The 14,183-nt window shown below is 40.8% G+C and overlaps 1 protein-coding gene across 3 annotated transcripts in view; it reads left to right on the plus strand.

Annotated features, from left to right (window-relative positions):
* CBLN4 (cerebellin 4 precursor) overlaps nucleotides 1-14,183 on the plus strand; it is a 331,585-nt gene that overhangs the window by 249,916 nt on the left and 67,486 nt on the right. For 2 of the 3 annotated variants that reach the window (XR_014236153.1, XR_014236154.1), the window contains exon 6: nucleotides 5,885-7,669. The gene's annotated coding sequence lies outside the window, so the exon portion shown is untranslated. Of the gene's footprint in view, nucleotides 1-5,884; nucleotides 7,670-14,183 lie in introns of those variants that run through there. The other variant, XR_014236152.1, reaches the window with a different exon arrangement.

Here is a 14,183-nt window from a genome sequence, read left to right on the forward strand (position 1 = left end):
ATACTTTTAAACAATTGATATTAAACGGATCCATTGCATAAGTAAGACAGACTTATTTAAGAAAATCTGGATAACTGAAAAATGATGAAGGAGTAAATCATCCATAATCCCTTTCCTTGAAGATGGGTCCTGGCAAGATGCTGGTGGGCCTCCTCCTGACTTTGGTTCATCTGTATCACTCGCCTCACTTTGTATTTTGTGTGAAACAGGATCATATTATGTGTGCTGTTTTATAGCCTTTCTCTTTCTTCACTTAATATTGTTAACATTTCTCCAAACCAATGAATATCCTTCTACAGCAGAATTTTGAACAAGCACTTATTAATTCATCATATGGCTATGCCATATTTTACTTAACCTAATGCAGTTGTTCAAGAGGGGCATTCACGGCTTCTTTGCTATGGTAAAAAACACCTGTAACGATTTCCCAAGTGAATACATATTTGAGCACATTTCTAGTCCCATAGGATACATTTTTAGCAGTGCCATTTCTAGATTAAAATGAATGAACATTTTGAGAGGTTTAATACCGATGAGTAATTTGCCCAAATAGGTCGTACCAACAACCCCTTTGTTATTTGATTTCATGCTATCTTGTCCTTCTCCTGGGCAGCATTGATCACAGTTGCCAATGAATACTTAATTTTCTGCTTTGTGTTCATGTTTTCCACCAGAATGTAAGTCCTATGAGGACAGGGGATGTCTGCCTTGGACACTGCTATATCTTCAGCACCTGGAACTGTGCCTGGCACGAAGATGTCACTCAATAGATGTTTGAAAAATGAAAGGAGGAAGGGGGGAAAATGAGCCAAGTGGGAGGGAAGGAAGAAGAAATTGGAAGTGAGGGGAGAAAGGACAGAAAGATAGAATCACTCTGGCTCAGTGTTTTTAGTTTGTAAATTAAGGGGGTGTGGTTAACAGCTAATTCTTGAGCTCTTTTCTATCTAAAAATTTTTAGCCCTGGAAATTATAAATAATATAAATAGAATCTGTCCAGGTCAGTGAAAATGGCTTTCAGAAATGAGAAGGATTTAATGTCAGAGAACAGGTAGAAATGTGTAGCTTAATGGCTGATTGCACAAGCCCGAGTGTGACACAGGTTACTTCCTGGTGGGGAAACCAAGTACCACTTTGTAGTGTTGATGCAACATCTGGTGATAAAACGTTGGAAATCCTGGGCTTTCCTCCAGCACAAGGGACATGAAGGGAGGGAGGTTGGCAGTGGCCTGGGGAGATGAGTGAAAAAAATAACAAGTAGACAAGTATTTGCATTTATGCTGCAAACACAGATTGGCAAAGCATTAAAGAAAATAAATATCTTCCCTCCAATGATTGCTGGAGAGGATATGGAGGAGAGCCTTTAAAGTGAGCAGGTGAAGAAATATTGGTACAGGTAAGAAGGACCTACTGGTTTAAAGGCTGGAACTCAGGTTCTTAAACTAACGTGTATTTACTGGGTTGAAGACCATTCAACTTAGAAAAAGGAAATTGTTTTTCTCTTTCTTATGTAACTTATTTCACAGCCTTTCTTTCATTTCCCCACTTGTCTTCCTAAAAAAAAAAAAAAAACAACCTTTTTTTTTTTTTCGGTCGAGAGAAAAGGATCTGGCCCCTTTGAGTGGAATTTGGAGCTAATTTGAGTGTCAACTACGGTTAACTAAGTTGATATGGGAGAAAAACTGATCATTAGTTTGGGAACACCCAGGAGGGTACAGGGTACATCAGCGTGGAAGAACTGTGCATTTGGCTCTGGTGCACAGTAAATATTAAATATTAATAAAACAAATTCCATTGTTTTCAACTTTGGGGAGGGGAAGCTGTGCTCAGGGACTATTGTTTCAAATCCCTTAACTAAAATTAGTGTTTTAAAAAATACTGTTCCTCTCTGAAATGATGGAAATTTAAATTCTCCCTGTTAGGCTTATGCTGGATTTAGGAAATGCAAAGGTGATACTTCAGGAGAGGAGATTAAGATTAGTAGGAAAAAAAATCAAACAGAGGGTATTTAAATACCATGCTACAAATGAGTAATATATTCAGTCTTGTAAGAAGGCTTTTGAGATCTAAAGGAATAAGCAGAACTGTGGATAAAAAGGAATTTAAAGAGGGGGGAGGCGCTTTGGAGACTTCAATGATTAAAGGGTACCATTCATAGTCATAACAACATGAGGCAAATAGCTTATACTCTGTGCTGGCTCTTAGATGAATTCATTCAATATTTCCCATTTCTTTAAGAGGATGTAGGAAAGTCATTTACTGTGTATTGAGCAGGAGATGCTGTGTTCCAAAATGAGCCTCTTAGCACTGCAGCTCTCGGAAGGGAGGGCTCTCTGTCAATGTGATGCTTTATCTAACTTTGTTTTCCCACCTGCATCTAAATTCTGGATCCCTCCAGGGAAACCTTTCAGGTTTCTGCTAGGGGCTATTCACGCTGTGAGACGTTAACTAAAGTATAGAGAGTTAGGGCTCCAGGAAGTTTCATAATGCTCCTGGTCATTTGATGGGGGAGAAAGAGAGGGGAGAGGAATGCAGAGCATGTAAAGTTACAACGGGGCTTCTTTCCACAGGTTTTTTTTTTTTTTTTTAACATCTTTATTGGAGTATAATTGCTTTACAATGGTGTGTTGCCTTCTGCTTTATAACAAAGTGAATCAGCTATACATATACATATATCCCCATATCTCCTCCCTCTTGCGTCTCCCTCCCACCCTCCCTATCCCACCCCTCTAGGTGGTCACAAAGCACCGAGCTGATCTCCCTGTGCTATGCGGCTGCTTCCCACTAGCTATCTATTTTACATTTGGTAGTGTATATATGTCCATGCCACTCTCTCACTTCATCCCAGCTTACCCTTCCCCCTCCCCGTTTCTGAGTTAGGTAGTTGAGCTTAAACTTCAGCTCTGTCTTTCATTGGTCAGCTCTACGCGAGTAACCAAAGTTATTCCCCACCAGAGAATATTTGTGCATTACAGATTGAGTTCAGAATTAAAAATAATTCTGTATGCAGTGACCTTTCTAGAGCCTGACACATTATAAACATTTAGGAAATGGTAGTTTAAAGCCAAAATAACAGTAATAGAATAGTGGCTGCTTAACTATCAATTATCATATGATTTGGCATTCTAAGAAATGTAACGTTTAATTTTTGTTATGTTAAACAAGGAAGTGGACAATAGTAGAAAGAATCCTGTATTGAAGTGAGAAGGCTGGGTTTATCACATAACCTTAGACAAGTCATTAAACCCTCTGGGCCTTGGTGTTACTGTATTAGTTTCTTGTTGCTGCTATAACAAATGGCCACAAACTTAGTGTCTAAAAACAACATACATTTGTTGTCTTACAGTTCTGTCGTTCAGAAGTCTGACACAGGTCTCAGTAGGCTAAAATCAAGATGTTGGCAAGCCTGCGTTTCTTCTGGAGGCTCCAGGGGAGAATCCACTTCCTTTCCTCTTCCAGCTTCTAGAGACGGCCCACATTCCTTGCCTCCTAACTCTTCTCCATCTTCAAAGCCAGCAACTGCTGGTTGAACCCTTTCCCATCACTTTACTCTGACCTCCTCTTCTGCCTTCCTCTTCTACTTTTAAGGACCCATGTGATTATGTTAGGCCTACCTGGATAATCTGGGATCATCTCTCCATCTCAAGGTCAACTGATTAGCCACCTTAATTCTGTCTGCCACTTTCATTGTCCCTTGCCATATACGGTTAATATATTCATATGTTCTGGGAATTAGGACATGGATATTTTGGGGTGGCTATTATTCTGCCTACCACATTTATATCTATTAAATGGAAATAATAGCTAATATAGTAGAATTTATTTTAAATGAAAACATATAAATTTCCATTCATTTGCTAATCATATTTAGGACAAGGACTTTTTCTTTGAGTATTTGAGTCCTGCATCTTTCTTATGTAAACCATACCCTTAACACGTATTGATAGTTCTCAGTTTCTTTTTTTAATTAAGAGGAAATTTAAAAGAATACGTTGTGAAGCAATGTATGTAGACTATTTTTAGATATTTTAATGATGTTTTCATTTTATATGATTTTTTCCCCTCAAGCCTAGTTCAATTTCCTTTCCAGTTTCCAAATATTTCAACTTAATTTTTATTGAAAAATTAGTTTTCACTAATATTCACCAATTTATGTAGCATATGTATGCTTTCAATAGCAGGAACAGATAGCATAAACGATTACAATTGATCTGGTTTGCATAGAATTTACCCATTGGAAGCACAGGTGTGCAGGCAAACAAGAGATCCAGGGACTAGTAAGTATCAGTCACAGTGTTTTACTGAAGCAACGGAGATTGTAAAGTTAGTTAAGCGGAGATTGATTAAAGAGCTTCTACTATAATGGAATCTAATGTTATTGAATGCTTATTGTACACCAGACACCACATGTATGTTTACCTGCATTATATCTTTAAATTTTTATTACAACCCTTTGAGGAAAGTTGAACCTGATAAGAGAAGTAATTTCCCCAAAGCCAAGTAACTAGTTGGAATAAAGTTAGGATTTGAAGTTACATAGTCAGACTCTAGTTAATCACACAATCCTACTCCCAGTCTGTTATCCACTCTGTCATACAGTTCTCACAGGGCTGCATGAAGGATTAAAGGTGAAAATGCCTGGAGGACCCAAGGCTTTGTCGTGGTTGGTGTTTAATCGTATTTGGCTGGTTCAAATCTAAAGATTTAGCTTAATGGTTATCAACCAAAAACAATCGCTCAATTGTGGAGTATAGGCTATAGGTGAAGTCCTGTGCCTGGAAGTGTTAAGATTTTTTTTAAAAGATAGAATAGATACACAACATATAATAATAGCTACCATTTATTGAGCACTTATTCCGTGCCAGGCACTGTGTCAAGCTCTTAGCATGTGTTATCTCATTCAATCCAATGCCCACAACCCTATGAAGTTGACACTATTATTATCCCATTTTACAGTTAAGAATACTAAGCAAAAGGAATTAAATTGTTTGCTTTAGGTCAGAGAGATGGCAGATGGTAAAGCTCTGGAGGGATTTGATGAGGCTTATCAGATTCTAAACTTCAGTTCTTGGAAATCTTTTTCTGAGGAGAAGGGTAGGTAGAATAATACAATAAAGAAAGAAGCGACAAAACTTAGCTCATTTTAGAATGTCAAATTGGTTCATTTCCCACAAGTTATCTTTTTGTTTCTGTTTTGTTACTATCTCCCCCAAAAGGCTACACATCTGTAGACACAGAAATAATCTGAGTCATTAAAAGCCTATTGAGAGCAAACAGATAACAGGATGCATGCATGTTTTGTAGGTTTATTGTTTATGTTGAAACCTTAGAATTAGTAACTATCTGAATGTAACAGCAATTATGATAGCCATGTTTAGGTGAATACTGTTTGGGTAAAATACTGAGTTCCTAAATTCTTGGCCGGTTACCTACAGTCTTTCCATTTTTGAAGAAGGATGCAAAATGGAATGCTCTGGGGAAAATGTACAGTCCACATCTTTACTGAGAAATTCCGACCCTGGAGTGTGAGGCTGAGCCATGATGACTCTACTGGCTACACTGGCCAGAGGCCGTCCTGAAAAACAGGCCGACCAGACATTTTTGCTCTGTTCCCTAGGCTAGGTCTATAACCTAATCGAGGCTGTCAGTGGTTTCTATCTTGGCTCTCTTGAGCCTTCATGGTTGCATGGACCTCTGAACCACACCACCACCCAAGAGCCCTTGCAAAATGGAAACAGAACAAGTAGACTGGATTCTCACCTCTACTCTCTAGTCAGTCTGAGTAGCTCTGTCTTTATCTGGTGTGTTTATTTAAACTCGGGATTCCATTTTGTTTGATTAAAGAGTTCTGAGGCTTTTTTTCCTCTTTCTTTCTTCCCTGCTCTAGGTCATGATGCTCTGAAGAGAGAGAGAAAAAAAGATGAAGCAAGCAAAGGAAGCAGGTAAGGAGAAGTGTCTACCCTTAAGGGCTTTCCTGCTCTGCCGAAATCAACATCTCCTGATGGGTGACCCATTTGGCCTTTGTCCAAGGATGTGTTGGCTCTTTGCTTTCTCATTTACATCACACTTCTCTCTCTTTTTACAGTAGAATATAAGCTCCAGAAGCAGGGCCATTGTCTAACTTCGGTGCTATAGCTCCCATTTCCAGAACAGCGTCTGGTTTTTGGTATGCACTTATATGTTTGTTTGAGTGAATGAAAAAAATGTGGATGTATAAATTAATGAATGAAGATTCATTGGGGTGAAGCAGACTTGACAAAGGAGGGAAAAGTAGGGCAAAGAATGGCAACATTTTAACATAATAAAAGTGAAATGAGTGACATAGGAGGAGGGAACTTTCTCCTTTGGTCCTATCATGATTTTCAAGGTCACTATTAAGATCATGTCAACTTGAAAAAGTGGACAATTCTCTTCCCCTTTCAGCATGTCGCCACTGGATCCAGTTTAAATGAGACTATTTCCCGGTGTCGCACGGCCGAAATCTCTTGAGAGTTGAAGGGGCAGAGTTCATTCACATCCCCTCACAGTAGTTTTCTAGCTATGGGATTTGGGGCAGATCACCTAAACCCATCTGTGTAATGAGGTTCGTAATGCTTTTGCCTCCTATCGTGAAATCAGAAAGTTAAGTCTCCTTTTTGAGAAGGGAAATGTGAAAGAGATCTCTATTTCTATCTTCCCCCATCTCCGTTTCCTGTCTCTTCTGGCCCAGTCTTGATGAAAGGAATCATAAGTTAGGCAAGGGATTTTGCAAAGCATGGAAACAATCCTAAGGACCTAAAAATACCTTTTTATTCAGGTGCCATGATGTGCAGCATTTTTCTCTATAAACAAGACAGGGAAGGATACAGAATATTTAAAACTCATGAATGAAATACGGGGCAATGGTTACAGGTAAAATTAGATTTGATTATGATTGGTTCTTTTTTGCAAGTTAGAAAATCTCCCCATGTTTTCTCAGATTCAGTGGAAAGAAGACAAACCTTTTCGGAACCATCAAACTCTTAGACTACACAGACTTTCTTAACTTTAACGTAGGACTCCAACCTTTATCCCCAAGACTTGTGTTAACTCCACAATTACAATTTTAGAGAAAATGTATCATAAAACTCTGTTGTAGGGAAAGTGTTCATAAAGTTTGTCTTATCACTTGTATTAATTGTAAATAGACTTACAAATTCCTCTTCCCTACTAACCCTATTTAAAAAATCTGTAGTGAAGGAGAAATCAGTTCAGCTTGTGTTTAAAAAGTGACTAATGTGTCATCAGAAACCCAATAATTGCCAGAGCCTCTTGGTCTCGGTTACCTTACAGGCTTTCATTTGGTGTGAAAACCAAATGAAATAATGGCTTCCAAAACTCTTTTAAATCTGTAAGCCGAGAAATACATCTAAGGCATTGAGTAATGCTGTAGTTGGAATGAGCTTGGGGCAAGCACTAACATCCATCATCCAAGGTCTTTGGAATAAACCAAGGCACTTTTCACTTATCATTTCATTGTCTCCTTATAACAACCATTAGAGATTAAGCCTTTTAGATGCCCTTACTAATAGGGAGATTATGACCTAAACTCCTACCTCATGCGAAGTTCAAAATAATCCGTAAGAAAACATGCATGAATGAATGTCCTACAAATTTCTGTGTTCCCCCATAATTATTATTTAGACTTTTTAACATTACAAATAATGCCCATAATTATTATTTAGACTTTTTAACATTATTATTTAGACTTTTTAACATTACAAATTAATGCCCCCCCCCCCCAGATTAATGCCTCTGCCTTTGCTGGTGCCCCAACCATGTACTTAATTTGCCTACTGGTGATGCCAGCCCTGGATTTATGTCGTCTTCTACATGGTGTAAATTAAGTAGTAAAATCCATCCTCGACTCGTTTTTAATCACCTTAATCCAACATTTTTTTTCAAAAGAGTTTGGGCGTGTTCTAAGATTGATTTTTTTTTTCTGGTTCTGAGTTTGGCTAAGTGAACCATTAAAGAAAGAAACAAATGGAACCACATAACAAATGAAGACGCGCCTCAGGCAGCAGCACACGTCTCTTCAACTCCCATCTGCCGGAGCTCAGGTTCCTGAGGCGAAATGCGGCAGAATGCGGGTGTGCGCTATCCTTTTTTTCTCTCCCTGAAGATCCATGTCCTTCCTATTTAAAGGCCTGACGTCAGGACCCACCGCCCAAGGGCGGCCAGAACACGCGTGCAGTTCTGATGGCGGGGTCCCTCGTGCACAGACCTCACCTGGGGGGCATGTTCCCTTGATGTATTTTTCTTTCCTTCTCCTACACCTGTCCTCAGGTGGGTCTGTGCACACAGCCTGTGTATGCAGCCCCCGCCTGGCGGTGAGTAGTGATGACAGGGGCTGGAGCATTATTTTCAGGAAGACTTAGGGAAAAAGAAGCCCCGACGTTTCTGTGGGGTAATAAAGAACCTGGTGAGGGTGCTGTTTCTGGAGCACAGGTGCAGCTTGTGCTTTCAAGCCTCGTCTTGAATTTATTCAGCACCTGCCCTTGCAAAGCAATCAATGTTTCTCTCAAGTCTGAGCTTGACGTACTGGGAGATGTGCTGTTTCCCTCTCTGTGAAATGAGGCTGCTGGACTTTCACCTCTGGAGGTCTCCTCCAGCTCTGACACCTGTAGGATTCACATTCCTGGCAAATCCCTCACCCTTTTCCCCTCGGCGTCTGGAAAGATGTGCTCACTGCTGTTGACCTGGATACGTGGCTCCAAACGGCAGTCAGCGCCATCTTTTAAGATGCAGGTTAAAGGACGTTATTTCCAAGCTCCTGCGATTCCAATGGCTTCCCAATATGGTTGGCAGAGAAGCTAGCATCTCACCCGTGTGCATAACCGGACCTGGTCCCAGCTCACCTCTGGGACCTCAACTCTGCTCCTTCTCCCCAAGCTCGGCTGGCCTCTTGCCCCTTTAACGAGCTGACATGTTCCAGGCCAAGACCCTTGCCCTTGTTTTTCTCTGTGTGCAGATCACTTCTTTCTAATACTTCCCCAGCCAGATCCTTCTCTTCCGTTCAGGCATCACCTCCAGTATCACCTCCAGAGGGAGGCTTCTCTGATTCCCTTGACCTAACGGAACCCAAGGAGGCATCCTCTCCCATCAGCCCTTTTTATTTTCATCATGACCGTTAACGGAAGCTGAAATTTATCTCATTTATTTGTTGTTTGTCTGTTTTCCCTACAAGAGTATATAGTAATGGATGGAGGTCTTGTCTCATTTGTTTCTGTATCCCTCACAGCTAGAAAAGAGTACAATAATATGTGTGAAATGAATATATAACAACAAAATAATATGTGTGAAATGAATATATAATAATAATATGTGTGAAATGAATATATAAGAACAAAACAACATGGCAGCTTATACTTAACTTACTGCATGTCAGGTGCTGTTCTAGGTGTTTTTATATTGACTAGTTGAATTCTGATACTGGTTTAATGACATGGATACAATTATAACCCCCCATTAATAGCCTAGGGAATTGAGGAACGGAGGGGATGAGTAACTTGCCAAATGATGTGACCGAATGAACCCTGGCTTTGTGCTTTCTGGGTGGAGCTTAAAATATCATCTACAGACATCTTTGAAGAATGCGATCTGGAAACTTGGAGCTTTTACTGTGTCGTGACTGTCCCCACTAAAGTGAGAAAGCTTACAATTCCTTTGTCAGCTAATTGACAAAGCTTATTTAGGAAGTAAGCATTTAAAAAGAAAAATTTCTCTACATCTCTTTTGCCGCTGGAGAATCAGAGCAGGCGTTATACAAGGACACAGCCCTGGGTCATCTAGTAAAGCACCTGAGACTCTCAGGGACGGAAAGAGTTTTCTTTTTCTTTTCATTTTTTTAGTCATACCGTTAAACCCTGAACAATTAAGAAAATCCCCTCAATATGTTCAGATTAATAAAGCAAATATTTTACAAGCTGATCTTCTTTCTTGAGTATTAGAATAAGCAATTCAGAGCAACTGAATGAATCCTACTGGCTTTATTGAAATATTAAAACCTGTAAATAATTTATAATGGAGAGACTCACAGAAGATATGAAATCTTCAGAACATTACATATATAAATTATATACACTGTATGATTCAAGAAGTTTAATGTCTTAGAAAATATCCACCCCACCCTCCCATGTTCAGCCCACCCTTAATAGAATTTGGAGGGAGAGAGGTTAAAATGAATATGGAGAAAGGAGATTAGGATTCCAGACTACTGGGTTTTGCAAAGAGCAAAACCAACTGTTGTCCTCAAATCAGCCAGACATGTTACTTGGGAAAACATATGCATGTTTATGATAGGCCGTATTACAAGTGTTACTGCTGTGATAAAAATACTCAAGCTGGGTTGGGGCCTATTCCCTCCCCCTCCCCCAACCCCATGCATTTCATGCACTTCCTTTGTAACAACTGTAACACTTGGAATTCCTCCTATAATGCTTTCATCCCCTCTAGACCTGAAGCTCAAAGAGGACACTGCCTGGCTCACTGGCTGTGTCCCAGGAGCCAAAGCTGTGTGATTTGGGGCTCATCACTCAACCTCTCTGTGCCCCAGGATTCTCATCTGTAAATTGGAGATAGTAAAAGTAGTTAACCCCTAGGCTTATTGTGAGGAATACATATGTCAATGCAAGTAACACACTTAGAAGAGTGCAGACTTGCAGAATAAGAACCAAAGTTTTAGTTATTATTTTCAATAGAATGTAGGTTACTCAGGAGAAGGGACTTTATATATTTTGTCCACTGATGATTCCCCAGTGCCTAGAATAAGGCCTTGGACATAACTGGCACCTAGTTAATAATTCTTAAACAAATTAATTACTAAATTAATATTTTAGATCCTTAATAATTAGATTTAAAATTTTTTAAATTTATTTTATTTATTTTTTGGCTGCGTTGGGTCTTCGTTGCTGCATGCGGGCTTTCTCTAGTTGTGGCGAGCGGGGGCTACTCTTTCTTGCGGTGCACTGGCTTCTCATTGCGGTGGCTTCTCTTGTTGCCGAGCATGGGCTCTAGGCGCATGGGCTTCAGTAGTTGTGGCTTGTGGGCTCAGTAGTTGTGGCACACGGAGTTAGTTGCTCCGCGGCATGTGGGATCTTCCTGGACCAGGGCTCGAACCCGTGTCCCCTGCATTGGCAGGCGGATTCTTAACCACTGTGCTACCAGGGAAGCCCAATAATTAGATTTTAATGTTGGGCTGCAGTATGATTAAACAGTACACACACACACACACACACACACACACACACACACACACACACACACACACGCACCCCTTTATTTTCATGCTTTTCAGTATAAACTTTTGATTAATTACTTTGGCCAGCTATTGGGAGGACAGCCAAATAGCACGGGCTATCCCCCCAGCACTGGACATCTGGGAAGGTGGATTGTTTGCCGTCAGCTCTCAGCTGTCTTTGAACTCCGCCTCTGGCCAGTTCCCCAGATGTTTCCTCATGCTCTGGATCAAAGCCATAGCTTGCTTTAATTTTGCAAAGGGGCAGTGCAACTTATCATCACAAGCATTGCAACAGGGAAGTAAATAGCCCCTCACCTTAAATGCCAATTTATTGTTCCCACTCTGTCACACTTGATTACAATACAGAGTTTTCCTGCAAGGCTGAAATTAGCTTTTCATTTTGACGTGACTGCCATCCAGGTCTGAAAAATAGCAGCTCGTCTGTTTCAATATTTACACCTCCATTCAGAAGAGGTTTACATTATGGCCAATTAGGACTTAATTGTTAGCCATAACTCAAACATTTGCTGGCTGTCAGCAGAGTAAAAACCATCATTCTCTTTTTACTCTCCTGACCTCCACAACCCTTAGACCCTCGCAACAAAGAGTGGAGGAATTTCTTTCCCTTAAGATGGACTTGGCTGAGAATGTAATAGTCCTTTCAGCTCTCAGCTTCAGAAAGTGGCTGGAGGCGAGCGTTCATCGTCCAGTTTAATGGAAGATGGTCAAGCCCGCTTGTTAGGCATCTGTTGTTTTCACCTCCCGAATCTGCTGCGTTTCCCAGTATTCCCGCAGCAGAAATCTGATTTGGTGTTGGAGACATTCTCTGTGGCTTGGATGATTGCACTATCCTAGCTGGGCTTCCAGCTTCTACCACTGGCCCCTACAGCATATTCTCCACACTGCAACGCGGAGTGAGTCTTTTAAAAATATGTCAGATCACGTGATTCCTCTGTTGCAAAGCCCGCGACGCCTGCCTGTCTCAAGCAGGATTAAGGCCAGGGTCTGTGCGATGGCTCTCAGGGCCCTCCATCCCCCCACCGTTCCCACACGACATCCCCTCACTCTTTCCTCATACACGCTGGACATTTTATATATTTATTTGTACGTTGTCTGTGTCCTCCTCAAGGATGTAAATTCCAGGAAGGCAGGGACATGTTTATGTTTATTTATGTAGCCCAGCATCACTATTGTTTTGCTCTTACTTCTTGTTAATCTCAAGTCTGCCACTGTCTGCAGGTCCCTGGGCCCCATTGCTGCCCCCGGGCTTCCCCGTGCCTCTCATCAACCTCGCCCTTCTCGTGATGCTTCAGGTGGCAAAATAACCTATCCTTTATTATTATCCTCCCACATCCTTCTGTCTCCCTTGGTGCGTATCGTAGTGAACTAACTCCTCTGAGGTATGAGAGGACTCTCATGGTGAAAAGTTTTTATTCTATCCAAACGCATATCTGATTGGTGGAATTTTGGGCAACATGTCAAAGTTTTATGTTTGCGGCCGATGCTTGAGAAAGGGGCTTTTTTTTTAAACTTATGACATCTTTTAAAAATATTTTAATTTATTTATTATTGATATTTCAATCAATAATAAATCTTATACTGTAATAAAATTTATACTGTAAATCTTGATTTACAGTGTTATGTTAGCTTCTGGTGTACAGCAAAGTGATTCAGATATATACATATATATATATGTTATATATATATTCTTTTTCATATTCTTTTCCATTATGGTTTATTACAGGTTACTGAATATAGTTCCCTCTGCAATACAGTAGGACCTTGTTGTTTATCTATGTATCATAGTTTGTATCTATTAATCCCAAACTCCTAATTTATCCCTCTCCCCCGCCCCCTTTCCCCTGATGAATGGATAAAGATGTGATATATATACAATGAACTATTACTCAGCCATCAAAAGGAATGAAATAATGCCCTTTGCAGCAACATGGGTGGACCTAGAGATTGTCATACTAAATGAAGTAAGTCAGACAGAGAAAGACAAATACCCTGTGATGTCACTTATATGTAGAATCTAACATATGACACAAATGGGCTTATTTACAAAACAGAAACAGACTCACATAGAGAAAGGGACGTTGATGAACTGATCAGTGAGAAAGCTCCTCAGGAGTGGTCCAGCTCACTGCACCAGGAGGTCTGTGGGCCACGAGATGTTCCACAAGTGACAGGGTCCAGAGAATGTTTCTTTTGGCCGGCCCTGTGTTTAAAACATAAAAGAACCAATATTGAAAGAACAAGAGATTTTGCAGAGAAATCCAATTCCCAGCTTTTCTTGAAAAACTGCACAACCTGGCAAATTTCTCCTGGCCTCACTCTCTGGAGCTGAGGCTCGTCGGGCCCCTTTGGATGAGGCCTGCCTTCTGCCTTCATCTCAGTCTCCAGCAGGACCTCTTTGCTCATTTATACGGACCTGTGGTCACGTGAGTAACCAAGAGTCTTCAAGCCTCCATTTCATGTGTCCCAGACTTGGTTTGCGGGTGAGCTGGAATCTCTTTTCTCAATCTTAGGAAATGCACCCTAATTTAGTGCTGGCATGAGTGGATACTCGTATCCCTTCAATAAGCACCGCTGGTTTGTCTCTAAGTGAACCTGGTGAGGCTACATTGGCTTCCTGTTCTGATACTCTTGAAACCACCTGCTCTGCGGCATTTTTAGAAATCACTGATGCCTACGTCTAACTCCAGACCAACTGAATAGAAACCCCTGGGGTCTGGGACCCCATCTTGGTAATTCTTTAACCTTCTCAGGCAATTCTAAATGTGTAGCCAGGGTTGAGGCCCATTTTGGAAACGCTCTTTACTGATTCTTATCACAGGGGAGAGTGTAATTCAGTTAGGGCGGCCTGGGGTGGACTTGGCCCAAGGTCAAAGCCTAAGGTGACTCTGGTGACCAATAGGGAGCA

This window comes from Balaenoptera borealis (assembly GCF_965194805.1).
Source record: "Balaenoptera borealis genome assembly, chromosome: 16".
NCBI classification, from domain to species: domain Eukaryota; kingdom Metazoa; phylum Chordata; class Mammalia; order Artiodactyla; family Balaenopteridae; genus Balaenoptera; species Balaenoptera borealis.